This window comes from Pinus tabuliformis, chromosome 4_2 (genome assembly GCF_031772625.1).
Source record: "Pinus tabuliformis cultivar Carrire ecotype Pingquan chromosome 4_2, CPIR1, whole genome shotgun sequence".
Lineage (NCBI taxonomy): Eukaryota > Viridiplantae > Streptophyta > Pinopsida > Pinales > Pinaceae > Pinus > Pinus tabuliformis.
Window position 1 is genome coordinate 369,848,712 of NC_142304.1, and position 11,326 is coordinate 369,860,037.

Sequence of the window (11,326 nt, forward strand, 5' to 3'; positions counted from 1 at the left end):
TGAGACTAACTAAGGAAGACTTGGGTAAATAAAATGGGTCACGCTATGACTAGAACTGCATGAAGATAGTATCACAAGGTGCGGGGTGCCCACACGTGCGCGTAGCACAGTAAGTGCGAAGGTTGGACCACGTACCAATCACCACATATCAGACATCCCTAGGGTGCAGAATCCTGGTTCTAGTACCCTCCCATACTACTCCAGGTGAGACCTTAGTCCATGTTCCACAGTGTTATGGAACTAGCTCAAGAAAAGATAGAAAATATAGATCAATGCCTTAGAATTCAGCCTCTTCGAGGGGGCAACCTCATTTACATTGCATAAATGAACAATTCTTGGATGATTCAAATGACAAAACCTCCTTTCTATATATAGGAGTCTAAGGAGTCACAATATAATCCAACCAACCTAACAATAATAATATAAAGCCACAAAAATAACAATAGAGGGATTCTATGGGGCACAGTAATAACAATATGGGGCAGTAGCGGCACAACAATATTAATAAGGGGTATAACTACAATAGTAATGGGGTAATCACTAGTATTATAGGGACCCAACATGCCCCTCTCCTTCAAAAAAATGTTGTCCTCAATTCTTGATTAGTTCTGGATACTTTTGCATAAAATTTTTATCCTCCCATGTGGAATCTTCAGTGGATAAGTTCTTCCACTTGATAAGATACTCTGAAATTGATCGATTTCGTAGCTGTCAAGTTCTTATTTCTGTGACTGCTTCCGGTTCCAATATAATTTTTCCTTCCTCGTTAAGTTCTAGAAATATTGTTTGAACTGGGAGCTTGTCGCCTATAACCTTCTTTAAACATGAAACATGGAAAATTGAGTGCAATCGAGAAGCTGCAAGAAGCTCCAATTTGTATTCCATAGTACCAATCTTTTGCAACACCTTGTACAGACCATAATACTTTGGTGATAATTTATTATCCTTCTTAGCTTGCTTGAGGGACATTTGCTTATATGGTTGTATCCATAGGAATACCCAATCACCTACATCAAAACTTCTTTCACTGCGATGTTAATTTGCCTGTTGTTTCATTCTACTATGTGCCAACACGAGGTTATCCTTTAAGAGTTCGAGGACTTGATGTTGATGTTCAATGTGATGTTCCACTGCCTGAACCTTAGAATTTTCTCTTAAATATGATGTGATGGATGGTGGTTGATACCCATAAAGTGCCATAAGTGGGGTCATTTTTGTTGCTCTATGGAAGGAAGTGTTATACCACCATTCAGCTAGAGGCAACCATTTGACCCATTGTGTCTGTTTATCATATACAAAGCAACGAAGATATCCTTCCAAACATTTGTTTACTATCTCAGTTTGCCCATCAGATTGAGGATGATAAGATGAGATATGAGCTGACTAAGTACCAAGACAAGAAAATAATTCTGTCCAAAAATTTCAAGTGAAAATGGGATCTCTGTCACTTATAATAATCTTTGGGTTTCCATGTAACTTTTGAATTGTTTCCATAAATGCAGTAGAAACTATACCAGATTTAAATGGATGTGATAATGCACAAAAGTGTGCATACTTGGTAAGTGTGTCAACTACCACCATGATGACACTCTTTCCCTCAGACTTGGGTAAACCTGTGATAAAATCCATTGAAACCTCCTCCCAACGTTGGCTTGGAATGGATAAAGGTTGTAATAAACCTGATGTCTTAATTGTTTCAACTTTATTTTGTTGGCAAACCAAACATTCCGCCACAAACTTTAGAATATCTGATTTAAGGCCATCCAAAAAAAATTCCTTCTTAATGCTGTGGTAAGTTTTTAGAAATCCTGAGTGCCCACCTAAGGGAAAAGTGTGCAATTCCATAAGAATATTTTGTTTTAGCTGGGAATTATTACATAAGTATAAGTGATCTTTGTACCATTACGAATCATTTTGCCAGCTAAATGTATCAGACGTACTGGAATCTTGTTGTAACTTTCGAATAAGTGCCCACACTTCTTCGTCATTCTTCCATTCCTCCCTTGCTTCATTTATCCAATTTGGTTGGATAATAGAAATGGCGCACAACAATGCTTCCACATCCTCATCCTTTCTTGAGAGTGCATCTGCCACCACATTTTGCTTCCCTTTTTTGTAGATGATTTCAAAGTCATAACCCAACATCTTTGTGACCCACTTTTGTTGCTCTTCAGAGGATAATCTTTGTTCTAAAAAGTATTTAAGTCTATCATGATCTGTTTTTACCTTGAAGTGTCTTCCCATTAGGTAGGGTCGCCGTTTCTTAAGTGCATGGAGTATTGCCAACATTTCCTTCTCATAGATAGCTTTGCTTAAAAACTTTCCCTTGATTGGACGACTTTCAAAAGCAATGGGTCTTTCATCTTGCACTAGAACAACACCGATTCCATTTCCTGAAGCATCACATTCCACAATAAAGGTTTTTGTGAAGTCCGGTGTAGCTAAGACCGGTGCTTGGCACATTGCCTCTATAAGATGTTCAAAGGCCTTTGTTGCTTCCGGAGTCCATGAAAATGCATCTTTCTTCAATAATGTTGTTATAGGTGCTACTATTCTCCCATAATTCTTAACAAACTTGCGATAATACCCTGTCAACCCGAGAAATCCTCACAGATGCTTTATGGATGTGGGGATTTGCCATTCCTTAATGGCTTTAATTTTTCTAGGGTCTACCTTAACTCTATGAGATACAATATGACCGAGATATTCCACCTCCTGGACTCCAAAGAAACATTTGGATCTTTTTGCATATAATTGTTTCTCCTCCAATAGTTGTAGCACCCTGTCAACATGTTCAACATGATCCTTCCAAGACTTGCTCTAGATTAGTATATCATCAAAAAATAATAACACAAATTTTCTAAGGAATGGTTTGAAAATTGAATTCATCAAACCTTGAAATGTTGAAGGTGCATTGGTAAGGCCAAAAGGCATGACCAAAAATTCATAATGACCCTCATGAGTTCTAAATGTTGTTTTCGAAATGTCTTCAGTCTTCATTCTGATTTGATGATATCCTGAATGAAGATCCAACATGGTGAAGTAAATTTATCCATGCAATTCATCCAGTAATTCATCAATGACAGAAATGGGGAACTTATCTTTAATAGTGAGCTTGTTGAGCTCCCTATAATCCAAACACATGCACCATGATCCATCCTTCTTGTGCACCAATACTACTGGAGCAGAGAAAGAACTTTGACTCGGTTGAATTATACCAGCCTCTAGCATTTCTGCAACCATACTTCAATTTCACTCTTTTGGACATAGGGATATCTGTACGGCCTGATGTTTGGAGGAACACTTCCTGGAATCAGATGAATAGAATGATCATGATCACGCATAGGTGGGAGACCTTTGGGAGTCTCAAATACCTTGGAATGATTTTCCAGGACTTTTTGGAGATCTGGAGAAATAGATGATTCCAATGTGGAAACATCTAGCGAACATAATTGTGCAATTACACCTCTTTGCTCCTTTTTGAGAAGCTTTTCCATACCATTAGAGCTTATTATCTTTCCCAGTTTCCCTGCAATACCCCTTAATTCAACTTCGTTTCCTTTTGTAGAAAATTTGATGAAAAGTTCTTGAAAATTAAAAGCTATTGTACCCAAGGATTGTAGCCATTAGAATCCTAGTACAACATCAGCACCTCCCATTGGAATCGAAAGCATTGGGCTAGTCAATACATATTCTCCCATGGATAGCTTGATATTATGGCACTTTCCAGAGCAATTTATTGTTCCTCCATTTTCAATCATCACTTGACACTCTGGTGCTGGATATAGGAAGCAATTCAATTCTTTTGCCACCTTACAATGAATAAAATTGTGGGTGCTTTCTGAATCAATCAACACTATTACCTTTTTCTTCCTGATTTGTCCTTCTATCTTGATGGTTTGAGGAGTGGTAATTATCGCCAATGCATTACAAGGTATGGTCAGATTTATTTGTTCTTCATATAGGCTTTGTTCCTAGAGTATATCCTCTTCTTTTGACCTCTCTTTCTCCTTTTCTTCTTCCTCTTCACAATCTATGTAGAATAATTTCTTCTCAGTACACTTATGACCTTTAATGTATTTTCTATCACAACTATAACAAAGACCTTTTTCTCTTTTTTCTTCCAATTGTTGTGGTGTTAAACTCACATGGATAGCAAGACACATATGAAAGATAAATCAGTGAGTGTGTTTTTATTAACAATAGATATACATTTATAGTACACATATGTGACTCTTGGGATTCAGATCCCAAGGTCTCTTGGACTGCTTAGTCTTTCTGACTTCCACACTAACCCTTTAGGATTAGGTGTCCAACATTCCCCCCCTTAATCCGAAGGGTTATGTATGAGTCCAAGAAGATAGCTGTAATACAAAATGTGCAAAAGATGCATGGCAACACTAGGCTGAATGTGCTCTACGAAATGTTGGTATAAAGGGTGGTGGTTTAAGGATGACCACCAACACTGGAACGCTTAGTGCAGTTCCCAGAACTCTTCCAAAACTGGGAAGAAACTGAAGTTTTCTGCTAGAGGAAGTGTTCTCAATCTGTGATGGTTTAAGGATGACCAACAACTATGGAATGCTTAATGCAATTCCTGGAACTCTTCCAAAAATGGCAAGAAGCTGGAGTCTTCTGCTAGAGGAAGTGTCCTTAATTTGTGATGGTTTAATGATGACCAACAACTCTGCTGGAACTCTTCCAAAACTGGCAAGAAGCTGGAGTCTTCTGCTAGAGGAAGTCCCAGATTGCCAACTGAAGGCATGTTCAGGCATCTTGTCTCTGGCTACAACTCTGAAACTGGTGTGGCAGGTTGTGGCTCAGGCTCGCTTGATGTGACTTCGAAGCTTGTAGATGACCATCATTTCCCCCCCTGTCAGATACAAGGTGAGAAGATGGAGAAACCTCAACTGCAAGACTGTTCAATACTCTCGAACAAGTTCTGACATGTGTTTGGAATATCTTCTTGGCTGTTGATTCCCATTGCCAAGAAGCGATCCATCCAAGATGAATCTTTGTTCTTGCAGGACGTTTGTTTCTGAAGCATCTGTGTGAAGAATGGCTGGTTTTATGACAGTGCTTACATGGATGAAGATCAAAACAGTGATCTTTCAGATGGCCAACTCGGTCACAGTGTTGGCATTTCACGATCTGTTGTTGTTGTTGTTGTTGTGGAAGAGGGGCAGAATCTGAAACAGCTGGAGGTGAACTGTCATGAGGAGCAAGTGAACTGTCATAAATGAATCCAGCACTCTGAAACTGAATGGGCTTTGAGTAGTTTGGAATATGAAAGGACAAGTCCTTGTCATATCCAAGACCAGTTCTGTGCTTGTTGTGGACAAGCTGTTCCCAAGGTCTAATGATGGGCTTGGGAAGTGCAGACTGAGTTTCTGCATCTGCATGTACAACTGCTGCTGGATATGAATGAACTGTACCATTATTAACATGCTGCTCATGGGTGGTTGTCTCAATGTTCTGAACAAAAACAGGTTCAGAATGGTGTCTATTTTGATGTAGCTCTTCTTGCTGTAGCTGTGATTCAAGCTGCAAAAAATCAATGTTTTCTTGTGCATGTTGTAAAGATGTTTGAATATCTTTGAGAGTGTCTTTGCTGACTTTAACTGTGCTTCCATCAGCAGATAATATTAGAGTGTTTAAAAACTCCAATAATCCATGAATTTTCTCCATTATTTAAACAATCAAATCAATAAATGACCACGTTTCCTACTTTCGTACCAAACCAGAAATCTGACTTGTAGAGCTCCAAAATTACCAGAAATAAGAAATCCTTTTTGTTTCTCCTGCTTAATGGCGTATGGAAGCAACCATAATTAAAAACACACGATGATGTGAGAGACCCTTTACATAGAGTCACATGAGACAGCGTTACTTAAATGGACAACGATGGTATATGGACAGCGTGTGCATATGGAGGTATGAGCAGCGCAATGTTATACAAGGAAACAAATAGAAAACAATGGTATGTTAATGAATGGAGACAGCGTAAACAAGAATGGCCTCAAACTCTGTCCTGCTCTGGGTTTCTTGATAACAAAAATATCAGTTGGAAATAAAACTGGTGAGCTTGATGTCAAAAAAAGCTTACAACTAAGTCAAGAAGAGGATCTTTATGATCAACAAACCAGAAGAACTTTCATCTACTACAGCAGTACAGGATGCTATTTTCTTCGCCTCCGTGTGCTTCCATGTGTCTTAAAGATCTATCCTGTTTATCCCGAAAGCCATCCTGCATAGGTCCAGCATGCTGTAAAATTTCTTCAACATTCTTATGCCTATAGTTTATATCTTCTGTAAGAGAGGATGCTGAGTCAGCGGGAAGTGCATTGGAACCATTGTCAATGGCTGCACGTAAAGCTGATCCTGAAATACGATACGTATGTTCACGGTGTGCTATTAAGTCCTCTATGGGTCCAGAATGATCAAGCTGCAATTTCTATTCCTTTGATCGTAAGGTAACGCTTGACGATTATCAGAGCGTCCACATAACTTCTTAATTTCACATGTTTGTTTGTGTCATACTCTATGTATTTGAATTTCAAGATACCTCTCTGCAGATTGCTAGGTGCTCGCTCTGTTGATATTGACGATCGATATGCGCAGACAAAAGTTGAAATATGAATACCTGCCCGCGCACGTTATCATTCTCCGCCGGAATATTCAACACCGATACGAAATTAAATAACTTCCACGCACGCCCAATTCACATTAACAGACGAAGCTTAACATGTGATTCACAAAAATATTTTCTATCAGACGAGCACAACACGTTATTCACATTATTATCTTGTAACACACCAGCATATTAGCGGAGGTAATTCTGGTCTGATTTTTATGGGTGATATGAATAGGTTGAGACCAAACTAACACAGTCATATACAAATTGCTGTCCTCGGCTTCCACGCTAAGATTTTCCCATGTGCATATTACACTGTGTCTTTTGTCTTCTGACGGCAAAACCGACTCCAAGTCCCGCTTAGCCTGGAGAAAAGCGCTATGGGGAAATCAGAATCCTGATTCACTTCTTTCTTCTACGGCTTGACACCAGGGCGACTTTGGGGTTGCTTGCAGTTTTTATGGCACATGCACAATCTGATGAACGCCGATGTGAGGGGAGAATCCCCGTGTATTGCTAGGTGACATGAATTCTGGAAACACAACGCATGACAATGAGCACCATTACAAATTCCTCATATGAATCCACCTCAAACTTTGCACCGTACCATTATTCAATGTACATACGCTCGGCACAACGTTCTGCAGATTCAACTCCACATTGACACCAACTCCACACGGCGGCGGGAAGCTTCAAAGGGCCACTTTATGGCGGCACAATGCGGCTCGCAACATCAACTACTAACTCCTTCGATTCACAAAGAAAAACGCACACCAAACACAGTTTTGGCTTCAACACAGATCGATCTTCAACACGGCCCACGGTCTTCAAAATAGTTCAAGAACCAAAGCAAACATCATCGTTCAATATAGTGCAACATACATACCATAGAATACCAAACGGTCTTCACAGAGCATACACCTCCCAGTACCACAATCCGGCGGAATTGCTTATGTGTTTGATAGCGTGCCACCTTCAATGGTTCATTGATTGCTGCAGAGGAGGAGCCGTGACTCGGTCAAACTCACAACCCACTATTGCAACTCACGAAACAAAAGAAACAGTAACGCCAAGACAGGAACCCAACTTGCAGCAGAACAATCCCAATAACCTCAAAATGTCTTCAACGTATCTAGCATATCAATGCCCAAAATCATTCAACGCAGACACCCAACTTGGAGCAGATCAATCCCAGCAAAATTCCCTCAAGACGTATTCGAAGTCTTTATTCTTTAAGAATACACGCAAAACCGCAGATTTGGACTAGTACGTTGTTGAATCAATCCCAGAGCAATAATCAACATTCATCATAATATAGAATAATGCGGAGCATCAAACCACTGTAATTTCAGGAGCAAGGATATAACTGATTTGAGCACACAGTCACCACAGTGAGCGTTGAGAAGTCAAATAATCAAGACAGGCGTTAGAACAGTTATGGACAGAGGCGCAGTCTCTGGCAGTTAGAGAGCGCAGGTATAAGGGCAGCGTAAACGCTTCAAAATGACAACGCTATTCACAATTTTTTTTTTTTATTATTATTATTAATGTACAGCGCTCAGACAGGACATGTGGAGCAGGCCAGCATTCAGAAATAAAACGCATATGACAGACAGGCGTTACAAAGGCAGCACTGGTGCGCCTGAGAACATCATTGTTACAAAGGCAGCGTTGGTGTGCCAGAGAAAAGGAGTTACGATTATTCTGAGGACTGGGACCTGTGCTCAAGTCAGAATGACAAAGGCCAGTGCTCAGACCAGTTGCACAAAACTACACAGGCCACACATCATGGCTCTGATACCATGTTAAACTCACATGGACAGCAAGACACATATGAAAGATAAATCAGTGAGTGTGTTTTTATTAACAATAGATATACATTTATAGTACACATATGTGACTCTTGGGATTCAGATCCCAAGGTCTCTTGGACTGCTTAGTCTTTCTGACTTCCACACTAACCCTTTAGGATTAGGTGTCTAACAGTCGTGGAAGACTAGGGGCAACAACACTTCCATCTTTATAGTTATGAGTGGTATGCTTCCTGGTTGCCATAATTTTGCTTTCCATTTTTCTTGCTAACCTGAATGCCTTCTCTAATGAATTAGGTTCCCTAAGGTGAACATCATGTTGGATATTATCCTTTAAATACCGTATGAACACATCAAATCTATGCTCCTCTAGAATATCTTTTACCCTTATGTTCAATTTTTGGAACTCCTCAATGTGCTCCATTATTGAACCCTTTTGTTTGAGACTTATCAATTGGCTAAAAAAAGTGTTTATTTTTGTATCCTCATAATGTGCTATCAATTCTTCCGTAAAAGTTTCCCAAGTGATAAATTGTTTACAAGAGCAAAGCCATTGATACCATACAAACTGATCTGGTTCCAAATAAAAAGTTGCCATACGTACCTTTTGTGTGTTTTGCACATTATTGAGATCGAAGAACTGCTCCATCTGTAATATCCATGTTGCAGGATCCTTGCCATCAAACTTCCTCATATCAATTTTTGGAATATGGTGGGTCTTCGATCCAACATTAGAGTCTATGGAATCATGATTAACATTTCTTTGGTTCTCATCATCACTTTCCTTTACTACCCTTTCACCATTAGTGACCCTTTCTTGTAGCAACTTCTTCAATTCTTCCATGTCTGTCTTCAAAGTTATCTTCAAATCGTCCATCTTAGCTTCTACACCTTTCTTTAAACAATCTATCTTAGCTTCTACACCTTTCTTTAAACCATAAATCTTAGCTTCTACATATTTCTTTAAACCATCCATCTTAGATACTGTTCCTTTTTGTGCAAGCGACACTTGTTGCACTTGGTCTCGTAATTTTGCTATATCATGTTGCATTTTTTCCTCTTCTTCATAAGTCATGCTAGAGATTTCAGGTTTCTTATTAGGTGTTTGCATTTTCTTTCCTCGGGGCATCAATTACCGATAATAATGCTTTACTATGCCCTTTGAATTCCTACAAACCAAGCTTATGCAAAAATTAAAAAAAAAACTACACACCTTTTTTCACTTTGTAGAAGTCTGATATTGAATCTGATGTATCTCTGTAATTTCGAATCATCCAGTTCTAAAATTGTGACCTGCAATAGCCTTCTGTGTCCTCTTTCAAATGCCACTAGTCCAATCCAAATTGGATTCACCAAGAAAGAGTTATGCACAATCTCCCACAGTGACCTGATTATAGACTAGTTCAGTAGAGAGAACTTGTATGAAGTACCGTGTGTCACTGTTTTGACCTTTGACTCTGAAAAATATATACAAGAAAACTAAAGTCCATCCTCTTTCTGTACTTTCTTACAAAATTTCAATCCGATGCTCAGAAAGAAAGTTATGATGATTTTCCCTAGGTCACCTGTTTGGAATGTAATTCAGGAGTCTGCAAAAAGACCAACTTCCTCAGATCATATCTCCGCAAATATAGCGCGAAAAGATTTGAAATTCAGACCTGAGGTTCAGCCTGATTTCTTTTCAAATAGGTTTGTTTTGAAACTTCTGAAATGTTGCAGAAAAAAATTATAGCGAAAATGCCATGATGACCTATTTGGAGCAGCGAAACCCTAGAATCCAAAGCTCTCATACCAAATGTTATGGAACCAGCTCAAGAAAAGATAGAAAAGATATATAAACGCCTTAGAATTCAGCCTTTTCGAGGGGGAAACCTCCTTTAAATTGGATAAATGAATAATTCTTGGATGATTCAAATGACAAAACCTCCTTTCTATATATAGGAGTCTAAGGAGTCACAATATAATCCAGCCAACCTAACAATAATAATATAAAGCCACAAAAATAACAATAGAGGGATTCTATGGGGCACAGTAATAACAATATGGGGGAAATAGGGGCACAACAATATGAATAAGCGGTATAACTACGATAGTAATGGTGTAATCACTAGTATTATAGGGACCCAACACACAGACTGTTGCCAAAAGTGCCAGTAGTACCAGGATTTGCTTAGCTAAATCCCTTCCGAACCTGGGTCAGGCACCACTAAGCCAACATGGTACATGCATTTATCAAAGAGATGCATGGAGCAAGGATTTCCTTTATTTTTTTCTACTTTTTCTTCTGGGCCTACTAGCTGCCTCAATGAGGTTTTCATCTAGTAGGTCCGCCTCGGTGCCTCAAAGTAGGTTTTCACCTTAATTTTTTGTTTTTCTCTTCTTTTTCATATTTTTTTTTCTACCCTGCCCTTTTTGAAGAACAAAATCACTTTCAAGTATAGGAATACTTCCAATGGAGCCGTGTACACATCAAGATGACAGAAAAATTGATGTGTAGGTGTGAGATGCATGCTTTGATATTTACCTAAATTTGATAAATCAAATGACTTGACTTTGATGATATCAAGCACAATTGAAGGAGAGGGTGTTGCTGCAACTTAATGACTATCTGGAACCATATTTCAATATAGTTGTGATGCCCCTGCTCCACTTGTTGATTTGGATCATTCTTCATGTCTTATTTTACCATGACCTTCAAATCTTCCTCTTTTTGTTGATTGTTCTCTTGAATACATGGAGGGTTTGATGATAACCATGAGGGAGTTCTCTCGACCTCTAATTTTGATGTCTACTCTTCATCAATCATAGCCCATGGTTCTATGATCTTCTTATTTGAAGCTTCTTCTTTTGGATGTGGTCCTTCAATGATATCAAGATGATC